We start from the raw sequence: 15,191 nt of genomic DNA on the forward strand, positions 1-15,191 counted from the left end.
TTATTTTGAGGTGTGGGCCCACCCCACACGTTGACACCTGTGGGTGTGGTGGGACCCACCTTGATTTATGTATTTTGTATCCACACTATCCATCTGGACGGTGTGCTGAGTAGGCTACTATGATTTATGTATTTATCCACCATCTATCCCAGGACGGTGGGACCCACCCTGATGTATCTGATTCTGACTACGTCGTCCATTGTATGGACGTGGGACCCACCATTATGTAAATGTTTCATTCATCCAGTTCATATGCGTGGACCCCACACCATGGTGGCATGCCATCCAGACCGCCCATCCAGTAAGTTTTGCGGGCCCCATCATGAGATATATATTATATCCCAACCGTTCGTTGCTGGGCAGCTGCATTGAATATCCAACCGTCCACCATCTGGATGTTGCGTGGGCCACCCCATGATGTATGCGCTATATATGCACACCGTCCATCTTGACGGTGATGCGTGGATTCCCCCTTGATGTATGTGTTTTGCCACATCGTGGGGCCTGCCGTGATGTATTTGTGTACCCACACCGTCCAGAACACTAGACAGTGGAGCCCACCTTCTGTGTGATGGCCACACCATCTACCCGTCGGGCCCACTTAGGTGGCATACACATCGTCCATACCTTTAACAGTGGTGGGGACCACCAGGATGTATTTGTTTTATCCCTGTTGTCCGTCCATGGGACGCACCTTGATGTATGATTCCACCCATGCCGTCCACGAATGGGGGACCACTGTGATGTATGTTTTATCCCTGCGTCCATCAGTTTTCAGGGCCCACTTGTCGCATGTGCAAGGCCCACCTGTGTTGTATATTTGAGTCCCACCTATTATATATATTAGGCCCATCTATTGGGGCCCACCTTGGGGTATGTATTCTATATTCACACCGTCCAAGGGCCTACCATTGATGCATGTATTGTATATTTACACCATCCATTCGTGCGGCCCGCTGTGATGAATGTATTGTATATCTATGCCACCCATTGGTGCGGCCCATTGATCAGTCCACTTAACATGTATGAGGCCCATGGACAGGGCCCACCTGTTGTATATTTGAGGCCCATGTGATGGGGCCCACCTGTCGCATATTGAGACCCATGAAATATGACCTAGTGTGATGTACATATGAGCCCATGTGATGCGACCCATCATAACGTGTAATAGGCCCATGTGATGCAGCCCAATGTGATGAATGAGAGGTCTATGTGATAAGGTCCATCATGATGTATATGTGGCCCTTGGGTGAGGCCCATCGTGATGTATATTAGGCCCTTGTGTGAGGCCATGGGCCCATTTTATGTTTGGCTTTATGTAGGTCACTCCTTGGGAGAAATGTTGGTTAAATGACCACATTGATGGGCAATGATGGTTAAATGTCCACATTGTGACCTTCCCTTACACCTTGTTAGGCCCATTCTCACTGATTCCGATTATCGAGGCCAATTCCAATTGTCGAGGCCAATTCCAATTATCGAGACCGATTCCGATTGTCGAGGCCAATTCCGATTATCGAGACCGATTCCAATTGTCAAGGCCGACTACCGAGGATGATTCCGATTGTATAGGCCGATTCCGATTGTCGAGGCCGATTCCGATTATCGAGTCTGATTCTGATTGTTGAGGCCAATTTCGATTATTGAGACCGATTTTGATTATTGAGGATGACTATCGAGGACGATTCCGATTGTATAGGCCGATTCCGATTGTCGAGTCTGATTATTGAGGTCAATTTCGATTGTCGAGACTAATTGTCGAGGCTAATTGTTGATGCCGATTATTGATGTTGATTATCGATGCTGGTTACTGATATTGATTATGAGTATGTGATATCGAGGCTGATTATCGAGGCCGATTGTCGAGGCCTATTGTCGAGACCAATAGTCGAGGTCGATTATCGAGGCCGATTGTCGAGACCGATTGTCGAGACCGATTGTCGAGGCCGATTGTCGATACCAATTATGAGTATGTGACAACATAGCATCATGATACATGCCTATACGCATCGTCTGCATGTTTGTTATGAGATATAGTTGATCATTGCATATGCCATAGGGTTGAATATTTACAGGACTCCCTGATAAGCGGAGTTGCCCCACATGTGTGCGTGGTACGCGCAGGTTTGATGCATGACTGGATGGTATGACTCATACATCTCGCATTTGTCTGATATGACCACCGTACGCTCTAGTGACATCAGGGCCATAGCCTCCACAGGTATATCATGGATGACTAGATGGGACACCAGAAATTTGTTCTACATGGGATGCTCCCTGGGTGAAATTTCCTAAATCCTCTTGGTTCCAAAGGTTGATCCAACATCTAGACCGAATAGATGTATGAGCGCACCGGGGCCGTATACTATTAAGCTGCGTCTCCCACTGTATTGTGGTTAGTTGGAAGGGGGTGCGGCCTTACTTGCTCGAGAGGAGGGGACAAAGCTAGACTAAGTTTGACCAGCTCCAGCAATGGGTCCGCTATCGACAAGTCGGGCACGATATTGGTAGATGGATAGTGAGGTCTCTTCCACTCACCTTGTTGCCCGCGATGGGGTGGCATTCTGGTTTGCAGTGTAATAGACCCCGATAGTTTCTTAGAGAGAAACTGTACTGATATGTGGACTTATTGAGCAGGAGTTGCATACTCATTCATTTATTCATTCACTATTCACTCGGGCTGGTGGTGCACAACTAATTGTTGTGTACCTTCGCAATGACAAGGATTTCAGTTGGGGCGCGCGACTAACCTGAGGTCAGGGGTTTACCACATTGAGTCTGGCTATCCAAATTTAGGTATGGGACTGGTTTAGATATAAGTCCCTTATGATGGACCCCGTAGCCTGCGATACTACGTACTATCATCTCGACTTCACTCCAGCTTAGTCATTTTCTTCGCACCGCATATTGCATTGCATTCGCAACATTTAGCATTTTGGGTTATTATGGTTCTGCATTTATATGGCTTGGATAAGGTTGATGGTATTCGTGGCTCTTCAGGATCTGCATATTGCATTGCATCCTCGGTATTTGATATTTGGCTCTCTATGTCTCCACATTGCATAATCTATCTGCATTGCATACTTTGATATTGTATGATTTATAGATTTGCTAGTATTTTCGACATTATATGATTTATGGACCTATATTGTATACTTGGCACTCACCTTGTGCACACACTTACACCACCCTCTAAGCTTTCTATAAGCTTATGTACGATAGATGCGTGCAGGTGGCTTTAGGTCGCAACAGCATTGAGCTTGGAACGTGTAGCCATCTTCTGGAGCTTTGATTTCGATATATGTATTTTCCTTTCAGCATTATATTCAAATGTTTATATTAGTGGATATGTGATGATGATGTTGTCTTTATGATTTGGGTAAACTTATGGTTATGCCTGTTATGAAATAAATGTACATTAAAAATCCTCCTTGTAGGATCCCAGGATCGGAATCTGACATATGGACATTGGAAGCCAAGAATGGGGTACTACGGAGGTTGTTGGCACCGGATTCAGCGATCGGGAATTTTGTGAGCCCGTTTTCTGAGTTTAGGGCATGACACAACCTCTCTGCCCGGTGCTCTAAAAGCTTGAGGTATCCAGAAGACTCACAAAATGGGTAATTGAACTAAATGAATTTGACATCAGGTATCAGTCCCGGACAATAATTAAAGGCCAAACAATGGTCGACTTCATCGTTGAGAACATACCCGATTCTGACCTAGGTCCTGCCGAGCTAAGTCATGTCGAGTTGGGACCATGTTCTATCCCTGACTCGGGTCATGTCGACCTGAGGCAATTCGAGCTGATCGAACACCAGACGACTGACCTAGGACTGTCGACGTGGAAGCTGTATGTTGATGGTTCATCCAATTCTAAAGTCAGTGGGGCCGGTATAATCCTGGAGGCTCCTAACCAGACATGCATACAATATGCCTTGAGATTTGGATTTCAAGCATCAAACAACGTAGCAGAATATGAAACATTGTTAGTCGGGCTCAGGCTAACATAGGCCATGAAAGTCCAATGTTTAGAGATTCGCAGTGACTCACAGCTCGTCGTCAACCAGGTAACCAGCGAATACCAAGCAAAAAAAAAAAAGAATGAATGAAAGCCTCTCTGGAGAAAGCCCGAGAGCTGATTAGGAAGTTCCCGAAGTGCAACATCAACCTGATCCCTAGAGCAGAGAACTTTAAAGCATACATGTTTGCAAAACTAGCCTCGACAGCCGAGGATGACATCCCAAAACTAATCCGATTGAGTTTTTAACCGAACCGAGCATTAGCGAACTCGACCCAAGTGCGGTCTTAACGATAGGCTTGGAGCTGACTTGGATGAACCCGATTATTAATTACCTCAAAGAGGGAAGGCTACCTAAAAGTCATCCAGAGGCGCACAAGCTTCGAGCAAGAGCGGGCCGCTATACCATGATTGGAGACATTTTATACAAAAAAGGATTCTCTCTCCCATATCTCAGATGCCTCCGACCTGATGAAGCCGAATATCTTCTAAAAGAAGTCCATTAAGGTATTTGCAACAACCACTCTGGTGAGTGAGCTCTCGACCACAAGGTCATCCGATAAGGATATTTCTGGCTAACCATCTAATCAGACGCACAACAGCATGCTCGGAAATGCGATAAATGTCAACGGTTCACTACCGACCTCGACAACCACCTGAGCAGCTGACTCCTATGATCGGATCATGGCCATTCACCAAATGGGGGATCAACATTATTGTTCCCTTACTGATTGGTAAAGGACAAACTAAATTCGTGGTTGTCACAGTTGACTACTTTACTAAGTGGGCCGAGGCCGAGCCACTAACTAAAATCACCAAGCAGAAAATCACGAATTTTGTCTAGAAAAACATTATATGCCGATGCAGAATCCCCCACACTATCATCTTAGACAACGAAAAACAGTACGACAACAAGCAATTCTGAGGTATGTGCGAAAATCTAGGGATCCGGAATGTCTACTCATCACCCCGGCACCCGCAAGCCAATGGACAGGTCAAAGCGGTCAACAAGGTCATTAAGAACCACCTCCGAATGAAACTTGAAAAAGCTAAAGGAGTCAGGGCAGAAGAGCTCCCCAATGTCCTCTGGGCATACCAAACTACTGCCCGGATGGCCATAGGAGAAACCCCTTTCTCCTTGACCTTCGGCACAGAGGTTGTTATCCCAGTTGAGATCGGGCTATCGACTGCTTGGACCCGCTCCTACGACAAACAACAGAATGTCAAGCAGATGGTACTAGATCTCTACCTCGTTGAAGAAAGAAGGGAATGAGCCTAGATCAAGGTCACAATCTGGCAACAACAAGTCGCCTGTTTCTACAACTCCAGGGTGAAGACAAGAAGATTCTGAGATAGAGACTTGGTTCTCCATAGAACCTTCTAAAACACCAAGGAACTTGGTTTGGGAACCCTGGGACTGAACTGGGAAGGACCCTATGTGGTAACAAGTACAAGCTGACTAGGATCCTACCGACTTGAAGACTTGGAAGGACGACTGTTACTGCATCCATGGAATACTGAGCATCTCAAGATCTACTATGCATAAGGGCCGACGTGGCTCGAGACCCCCAAATCTACTTGTTTACTATTTTTAATCTACAACGTTGGAACTATTGTAATAAAAATCTCTAAAGTTGGGACAAGTTTTACTTTCTACTTCCACGTCTACAAATGTTCCATCTACTAAAAATCTACTAAGGGCTTCCCACAGTATAGGGGAAGAACAACCCTCTCTAATAGGATGACCCTTCAAGAAGAGGTCGGGCCATGAACTATCACCACTATTCAAGCCAAACAACTTGCAGAAAAAATGATACTCCAAAAATATAGGAGTATCCGACCTATAGAAAGGCTTTACTGAGAATTATAGATTCATATAAAATGACTAAGGGTTCAACCTCGACATAGGATGTCAACGTGCTCGTCACAAAATCTACTAATCCGCTTAAAACAACCAATGCAATAAACCAAAAGTGTCATTTTATTAAAAATGATCTGGGAGAGTACATCGTAGAAAATAAAAAAATTACAACGAGAAGGAAAGAGGAGAAAATCACGGTGTCGTGGGCGGTGGTTCGGAGGGTGAATCCTCTGGAGGCACCTCGGGATCTAAGTTGGCCTCCTCATAAGCTGAAAGGTCAAGCTCAAGATGGGCCTCCTTTATATCCTGGAGGCACTTCTTATACCCGGCACCGTATAGAATGTCCCTATTCTCTGTGTATTCCTTAGAAGACTTGAACTCCTCCATAGCGGCCACCTGGGCCGAAGCGACAACTGCATGGGCCTCTTTGATGTTTACATCGTAAGAGCACTTTAACCCAGCTAGGTCTGACTTCCACCGAGCTCCCCTCTCCAAAGCCTCGGTGAGCAGCTTCTTCAAAGCCTCTAGCTCAGCTGTCAAACTTTCTGCCTGAGTCTTCAGGTCGGATCGAAGATGCTTGACTTCAGCGCTGGACTGTGTGGCCTCAGTGGGAAGTTGCTCCGCTTTGATCCCCTTCCACAACAATGCGGCCTCCGCCTCCTTGACTTCTGTTTGAAGGCGCGCCATCTCCCGATGCACATTGAGCAAGGAAGGAGCATACTATAAAAAAGAAAGAGAGGAGGGATAATAATTAGACCAAAGCAGGAATAAAATGACAAGCCATCTCAAAGAAGATAATTTGACCTCAAAGAAGAGCTTCGCTAGCTAGCCACTGACTCCATTTGGGGACGTATCCATAAAACGGGCAAACTCAGCATCAGGGACATGCCAATCTACCTAGGGAAGAAGGCTCTCTAGCATGGCCTGAATCAACTAAGGAGACCTCTGACCCCCTCCCCCTTGGCCACTAGAGGAGCCCCCCGCTCGATGCATGGAAAGCTTAACAAATGCCCCTATAATTGCTTGAGCCTCAGCCGAACTAGCCTTAGCGAGCGGAGCCAACTTGACAAACTCCCCTGCCACCTTGAGAATAAAAGGGGTGAGATCCATACTCGGTACACCCTCCACCACCTCCTGGGCCACAGAGGATGGAGGCCGTACCTTCTCCTTGCTTTTGGAGGTTGGCTTCTTCTTCTTTTATTGAGTCGAATCGACAGGAGGAGGCTCCTTTTCACTTCGACGACCTTGCCTCCGGCATATCTGTACAAGTAAAAGGGTTAGCAACAAATTCGCAAAATATGCTAAGTCCCAAAAATATACAAAAACTATACCTGTCAAGGCGGAGTCAAGACCTGATTTACGCAAGAGCTCGGGCATGAGAAGCTCCCTGTAGGACCTCAGATAGGCCTTCATCAACCTCGCCCCAGCTATTCGAGCAAGAGCTTCTCGACCCAACACGGTAGGGTACTTGGGAAGAACTGTTAAAAAAGAACACAAGTTAGAAGAAAAATGGGAGCAAGTGAAATAAAAAAGATGATGGAAATCCAAGTTCGGATATACCAAACTGGATCAGTGAAGGAGGTTGGGGCCCACGAACGTAGCCCGACTATCCTTAGAGTCTCCCACTCTCCCGACGCCCAAAACCACTTATTCTTCCAGTTTTTGTTCGAGGTCGGGACGTCAGTGATAATGGCCTCACTAGACCCCCATCAGGAGGAGAAATAATACCAGTCCTCGTGAAGAGGGTTGGACTTCACCAGGTATAGGTGGGGAAATTCCTCCACGGTAAGCTTGGGCTGGTTGAGCTCAGAGCAGAGGACGAATGACCCACCAGTGCTCTCCAAGAGTTTGATATTAAGAGCTAACCCCAAGTACGCCAGCACCCGCCTCACTATCCGCTTGAGAGGAAGCCTAAGGCCGCACTGGACAATGACCTAAAAGATGGCCACTTCGCTCTCAGGGGCCGCATTAGGAAGCTCACCTGGTGAGGGAGCTCGAAGCGCCACAGAGTCTGGAATGTGGTACCCTAACCTAATCTACACTATGTCGGCCTTCGTCAACATGGATTTAACCGACCCTTTCTCTTCCCCTTTTGATGAGGACCTGATGAGTCCCACCTCTACCCACTCCGGCCACTTTGTCGAGGACTATTCGACTACCCATGATGTATGGGTTGCACGAAAGTCCCTGTTGCTCATCATCATTAATGGTGATGGTGGGTTTGATATTGGGCAAAGGGTTTCTGCCCCATCATCACAACCGAGGGTCCCCTCCTGCGAATCCAAGGTTTTCAGCATGGCAATGGGCCTAAATCACACTGAAAAATTGGAAAAAGAAAGAAGAAAGAAAAGGGAGGGGAGTAGAAAAGCGAGAGTAGAGCTCACTGGAGGATAGTACCGCCTGGGACAGTCACCGAAAATCGTCTAACACTAAGGGGGAAGAAGCACGTGGAAGAAGGAAGAGGCAAGTAACTCTGCCCAACATTAGGGCATTGCCTTTTATATTGGAGACACACATGTACAAGCGTTCAATGCTCTCAATCAATGCGTAGTTGAGAATGGCTCCTCGACTCTCTCGTTTCAACATGTGGCATGCTCTCACTTGCCGCACGACTCCATGACCGAGGTCAAGCCATGCGTTGCTGCCTCATTTGCCTTGCGCCGAAAAGGCGCCTTGACAGCCCACATGACCTTGAGCTGTGGCACGCCACATCGAGGGTACTGTACTATGATTATTGATATGCCTTGATACTTGAGCCTAATTGCCTTAGTAATTAATGGCAGAATGACTCGACGACATGAACGCATTGTGATCCGACCTGGAAAAAACCGATCTACTCGTTGAGCTCACTGTGTGAGCTTGAAAGTAGGGGGGGGGGGGTTAATCGGGATCTGAATCCACTTCCAATACGTATCTACTAATCAGGGAAATTCCCTCTACACCACCGCCTCTCCTAAATACTATAAATAAGTAATGGTGAAAGGTATAGATAATCTCTAGCCCTAAACCCTCGACACTCAACTAGGCCCAGATTCATGACTTGGGCATTGGAGGGTCCATGACATGAGCCATGGTCTTCCTTGTCTATTCACTGTGCAGGTTCGGGAGTCCAAAGAAGGCTAACTAGATTTCTACATCAACAGTGGCAAACGGTTATGGTAACCGTCAGAACGTGAGAAGGATCTAAATGGCCATATCAAGGCTATAAATAGAAGAGGAATGCAAGAAGTAAAATTGTCTCATACTAACCCAAACAAAGCAAATCTATCTTTCAATTAGCTTTCAAATTATCAGTTAAAGTACATTTCATGGTGTAATATTTTACTTTTTCTGTCAAGAAAATTACATTTCTTAGTGTAATATTTCACTTTTCAATTTGCTGTTTACATTTCGTAGTGTAATCCGTAGTGGTAATTAAGTAGCTGATAATTTTTAGCTATAATTTGAGTCTACGCTCGTACACTATGTTGAGTATTAAATATTACATATTTTACCCTATTTACATCTTTGTTTTTATGAACATGATAACACTTAATGAGTATATCTTATACATGTTTTTTTTTGCAAGGTGAATCTGAGAGCTTGGATTGAAAAGAAGGTTAAAAGCATAGATTTGATGCTTAAGAATCACCAAGGCAAGGGATGGATCTTAAGAGTCCAAGATTGAAGATTTCAATACCCCATGATTCACGGAAACCAAGTGGAGAAGGAAAGAAGTCGAAAGTGCAAAGTGTAGAAATTCACGAAATCTGAACTTCACTGTATATGTCAAAGTCAGTGTTCAATGACATTGAAGAATTACAAAAAATCAAGTCTGGTTGCTAGACAAATTGGATATAGTTCTTGATGACATTGAAGCCCTATTTAATTGCTCAAAAACCTACTTGGTGACATCGAAGGTAGTTCGATGACATCGAGATTTTTGTGGATTTTTGGAACAACTCGTTGGAACACTCTGGACACATTCTCGATTCATAAAAGGTGATTCGATGACATCAAAGGGCTGTTTGATGATATCGAAGGTATATTCGATGACATGAAGAGTTATGTAGTGTGAAAAGCATTATGGAGTACGAAAAGGAGCGACTTCTAGATTCAAGTTACATTCAATGACATCGAAGGCATTACGCGAAGTGCATAAATTTGAGGTGGTTTCCAAAGACGGTCGGAAAAATGCTATAAATATGAGTTTTTCAAGGAGTTCTAAACATGAATTAGGTTTTAATAAGCAGAGCCAAAGGGTGGAGCATCCTCCCAAGAGTTTTTTTTTCCGTTTTCTATTTTTAATGCTTTCTTTTAGGGTTTTAGATCCAATCATGCCTATGGTTGGCTAAACCTCTTAGCTAGGGCTAAGAGGTGACGCTTGTAGCGTGTTGGGATGGTTTTCTTACTTTGATTCTTATTTTTCTTGACCTCATTGATTTCTAATTTGAATTTAAGGAATATTTTCAGTTTTTTATGATTTATTATGACTGAAATTACAATAGATGTTGTGATAGCTTTGGATATCTTCTTTTCCTGTTTTGAGATTGTGAGATTGGTAAATCTTGTTGTTCACCATTGTCTCCTAGGCACGGTAGGATGATGGAATCCCTTCCAATCACCACAATAGTCCTTCATTGAAGACTAGATCAATGAAAAGTTTAGAGATTTGATTTAATTGCTTTATCTTCATATTGGATAGGATAGGACTCCAATTCCAATTATGTCTCTTGAATCAAAGTAAGGTAACATCTAAATAGTTAAAAGTGGATCCTTAGCACACTAGTTCCCACCTTTCAATTGATAGTTTAAATCAATATTATTCACAATTACTCTCTTTTATTTTAGATTTAGGTTTAGATCTTCTTCTAGTTTTAGTTCTAGCTATTTTCAGAATACGTACAAGTTTAGTCCTTGTGGATTTGACCTCGGTCTCACCGAGTTATTACTACATCGCGACCCTGCACTTGGGGTTGTGAACAAGTTTTTGGTGCAATTGCGGGGGACTACGGCTGCATTTTTTGAGATTAATTAGTATTAGAATTAGGTTAAGATTAGGTTTATTTTTCTGCTATGTTTTTTGGTTAGGATTTTTTTTGAAATTATTTTTAGAAACTAATATTGTTTTATATTTTGTAGGATCCTAACATAGCAACTCTTATTCGGTAATTTTATTCCAACCCTCTCTCTTACCTTTTCTAGACCTCTTATTTATTTTAGTTTTTCTGGTTTTCTTTTTTAGGTTTAGTTATTTAGTTACTCAAGGGCTGAGAGTATTTCATGCCCAAGTGGGTTCGTGACAACACCCTCCGTCTCTTGTGTGAAGGAGGATTAGTCGAAGGGTTGCCTATCCATCATTGGATTAGACACCACCTGAGATCCTCTGAGTTAGTAGAAGTAATATCTACACATGTAACGCCCTGAAATTCGGGAGTTGAGCATAACTCAGCTCCCAAGTTCCAAAACATCACTTATGCAACATATTTAATGAAAGATGTATGTTGACTATATTAGTGCATAAAACATGGAATAGATTAAGCCAAAACGCAGATATGATTCAGGGATAAGTGAATAAAGCAAGCGGAAGACTTATAGTAAAATGTGTACAAGTGTAAATCCCTGAAGTACATATACAAGCCAGATCGTATGAAAGTGTTATTTAACAAAATTATAAGTATCAAATTATATCATTTCAGTTTCTAAAAAAAAAATAATCCCAAAGATCCCGTGCATCAGACCGAGGCTCACTAGAACCCGTCTGAAAACTGCATATAGGAGAAGGCAGCCTCGTCGTCATCCAGCTCCCGCTCTGCCTCAGACGTCGCATCCACATCTGCAACATCAGGCCTAAGACAGAGTCTGGTGGGTGTTTAACACCGCCCCAGAAACGTGGGAGTGAGTGATCAACTCAGTGGAATAATAAGGCACTGGTTAACATGTTATTAGTTCAATCAAACAGTAATGATAAAGCAGGACAATTAAATAAATCCTAAGTACTCTTGTTAATGCAAGGATGAATGCAATATGATGCGTGCCCTCACGCGTACACCCTCAGCGTCTTCATCTTACGTTACGCATGACATCGCCTCAAAGTGCGCCACATCTACAAAGCACATGCAAATGCGGTGCATGAATATGATTACTAAGTTGTTATTAGTCCATTTCACACAGCCGGATTGGGAAGCTAAGATACCTTCCTCATGTCACCATTCAAACAGTGATCCATGTTAGGGTCGTCAATCCTAGTCATCTCATACGATCATATGTTTGAGGTCGTAGCAAAGGGCTCGTCACCAATCAATGCAGGCCTTTCATGCCTTTACTACCACAATTTGGCTCGTCACCTCCTTGCGGTATCCAGGTATGCTCGAGGTCACTACAAAGGGCTCGTCACCAATCAATGTAGGCCGACAGCACGAATATAGTGTCCCATACTACCATAATCGGCTCACGAGTTTAGTTGCTCATTGGTCACTACGGGGAGGCTCGTCACCCCAGCATAGGCCGACAGCTCGACCACGGTGTCCCATACCACCATGTCCGGCTCATGAGTCTTAGCGGATCAAGTACCATAGTTAATAGGATTTCACTGGTAAGTTCGGTACCCTAGATTCAAACAGTAGCGTCCAATACATGGTGAACATACATCGGACAATCGGGTTACTTGACGAACTCGACTAGCACGAGTGCACGTTGAATTGAACGACATAGAGTGCGCAAACACTCCGCGTGGCCAAACCACTGCCGCCAACTCTAATACGGCTCGGGTTCGTCTAATACGTCCTACGTGGCGAAGGCAATCTCAACCATGAATATAGGGTCAATTACCGATTTCCTGGACTAATGCATAGTCCCACACACCTTACACTACAACAGATATTCATATGGAATGTAAAACAGTAATGGAACAACAACTCAATCATGGTACATACGCATCTGAAGAATATCAACTTAACATAAATGTAAGCATAGGAGATGCTTAAATTTAAATAACTTGGAATGTAACTGCATAAAGGAAATCATGCACATCAATAGGAGTATTGAGAATCACCTCTCAACGCCCATAATTAGTGTAATAAGTTACACTTTAGATCATTCATGCATTTCTACAAACACTTAGCATACATGGAACAACATACATGACGTATGTTGAAATACATGCACTTAGACAATTCCTTTCACCAAGGAGTTGTCATACATGCATCTAGCTTAAATACATGACAAATAATCATGGCAAACACAAGTGCATAATTTATACGTATATGGTACTTTATAAATACACTTAGAATACACAAATCTCAGTATAACACATGCATATCAGGAAAATAATGTAAACACAACATTTGGCATGTGAAATCTCATCCATAACAAGAATAAATCACTAACTGGCGTTGAAAGCCTTGAAAACCATAACCTATACACTTAAAGTCCGCACCTTAAGCGAAGAAAGAACCACCGAACTGATTTAGACGAGTTGTCTTCGTCAACGGCGCTAGAATACCCTAAAACAAAGATAGACGTGAGATATAACAACACCAAAAACTAATCTAAGCTCTAACACAGGTTAGAGTTAGGTTAACTTACCCCAAAAGAACTCAGAATCGTCAGAAGAACGATTCAAAGTGAAGGTTCAAAGATGAAGAAGAACAAGGAGGAATCCAAGATGATTCACCAACTTATCTCTCTCACTTCCTCTCTCTTTTCCACTCTCTTTCCAAGCTAGGGTTAGAGAAAAATTCGTATGGAAAAGAGAGCTAGGGTTTAAGGACTATAAATAGGCCTATTCTTGATGAAAATAACTCTAGGGACAAGGTATACTTAGGTTATAACCAAAGTAAGCCTCACTCGATCCAACGAAGCACTTCTGGTGGGCCTATAACCACGAAAGGTCGGACTTAAGCTCACTGACCATGGATCTAGGTCGGGGTTTTCCGACCGGCTCTTCAGATCAGCCGTGGCGGACCACACTCAATTCAACGGTCACGGAATCTCGATCAGGTCCAGAAGCACTAGGACATGCCTGGGCCAACCATCCTGATCAGAGGGTGAAATTGGGTCAGAATCCAACGGTTAGAATGCTTAAAATCGTTGCGCAAGTGACACGACTCAGATTTCATAAAAAGCTTAATAAATTCCAACCGTTCTCACACTCTTCACTCCGAGCTCAAATAAATCGACCCAGAACATCACATGGACTTGATTTTCGAGGTGATAGTCAAGCCCAACTCGGTGACCGCAACAGCCTAAGATCATCGCTATCGGACTTTCGACGCGCGGTCCAAGTCCGATACAGATCTTCCAAAAATTCCCCAGAACAACTGGATTTAGCGATGGATCCCAGATTTCAGAGTAACGTAGCACTCACTAATCTACACGTTTAGAGCCATGCAGATACAATTTAAAGTGATTGATGCGAATTTCACAAGCAATCAAGTAAAGCGCTAATTACCCCAAAACAACTACTTAAGGAAAGATTAGCACAAAAAAAATTCCAAGGTCGCTACAACACATCAACCTCAACACCCAGTTGAGGAAGTCTAAGATGAAAATGAGGTGCATCATGCACCCTGTCTCGTACTCTATGAGATTATTTACAACTAGTGGGGGTGAGTACACTTTCCTGCATGATATTCCCATTGAATGTAGGAACTGTGGATGTTAAACCAGGGGTGATTCAACTCCTTCCTAAGTTTCATGGACTAGAATTTGAATCTCCATACTTACATATGAAAGAGTTTGATGAAATAATATCTACATTACACTTCCCAAACATGTCCAAGGACACAGTAAGACTAAAATTGTTTTCTTTTTCTTTGAAAGAAAAGGCTAAGTCGTGGCTACATTCCTTAAGACCACGATCCATTGGCACATGGGCTAGATGACAAGGGAGTTACTTAAAAAGTTCTTCCCATATCATAAAACGAATACCTTAAGGAAAGCTATCATGAATTTTGCACAATAAGAAGATGAGACCTTTTTCTAATGTTGGGAGAGATTTAAGGATCTCATAAATTCATGTCCACAATATGGCTACGAAACATGTAGGATAACAAGTTTTTTCTATGAAGGATTGACCTCATCCATGTGCCAATTTGTGGAGATGATGTCATGGGTAATTCATGAACAAGGAAGCCGATGATGCATGGGATTAGTTTGATAAACTCGCTGAAAATGCGCAATCATGAGATGCCTCCTCAAGAACTATCACTTCTAAGCTTACTCAATCAAAGGAAAGGGGAGGAATTTATGTTTTAAAAGAGGAAGATGATATAAATATAAGATTGGCCAAACTCGCAAGAAAAGCCGAGGCCGGGGAACTTAAGAAGG

General features: G+C 43.4%; 1 non-coding gene across 1 annotated transcript; it reads right to left on the bottom strand.

Moving 5' to 3' along the window:
- Positions 1 to 14,789: 14,789 nt before the first annotated feature.
- On the bottom strand, positions 14,790 to 14,897 carry LOC131224545 (small nucleolar RNA R71). Its single transcript, XR_009161020.1, has one exon. It is a non-coding gene; the product is annotated as a small nucleolar RNA R71 (small nucleolar RNA).
- Between the last annotated feature and the right edge of the window lie 294 nt (positions 14,898 to 15,191).

This window comes from Magnolia sinica, chromosome 13, assembly GCF_029962835.1.
Source record: "Magnolia sinica isolate HGM2019 chromosome 13, MsV1, whole genome shotgun sequence".
In the NCBI taxonomy this organism is placed as follows: Eukaryota; Viridiplantae; Streptophyta; class Magnoliopsida; order Magnoliales; family Magnoliaceae; genus Magnolia; species Magnolia sinica.